We start from the raw sequence: 474 nt of genomic DNA on the forward strand, positions 1-474 counted from the left end.
GGAGAACCACAATGCAGAAGGACGGGTCCTATAATAGCTACATTTTTTCATGCTAACCCCACAGAAAGATGGAGAAGTCTTTCTGAAGACTGGGAAAAAAAACAGGAAGTCTTTCTGAAGTTTTATCTACCCAGATGAACATTTTTAAAACATCCTTTTACTCCACAGCCCTGCAGATCTGAGGGCTCTTCTTAACGTACAGGTTTACCACGAGCTACAGCCTCACAGAGGGTGAAGGTCAGAGATTCATGAGGACAGTTAGAGCTGGGTGGCACCACCTGAGCCCCAGCTCTTGCTGCTTCATCGGGGCAGCAGTGAGACCCTGAAGAGCTGGGACCAGCCTCCCTGCTCACCAGGCCAGGCATGGCCCATCCTACAGCCCGGCAGTGACACCGATTGATGAATTACATCCACTATTGATCTCGCAATCAGACACCAGCCATGTGTCAGCTTCCTCTGCCCACAGCTCCAGCC

The sequence above is a fragment of the Antrostomus carolinensis genome, unplaced genomic scaffold, assembly GCF_000700745.2.
Source record: "Antrostomus carolinensis isolate BGI_N321 unplaced genomic scaffold, ASM70074v2 scaffold48617, whole genome shotgun sequence".
In the NCBI taxonomy this organism is placed as follows: domain Eukaryota; kingdom Metazoa; phylum Chordata; class Aves; order Caprimulgiformes; family Caprimulgidae; genus Antrostomus; species Antrostomus carolinensis.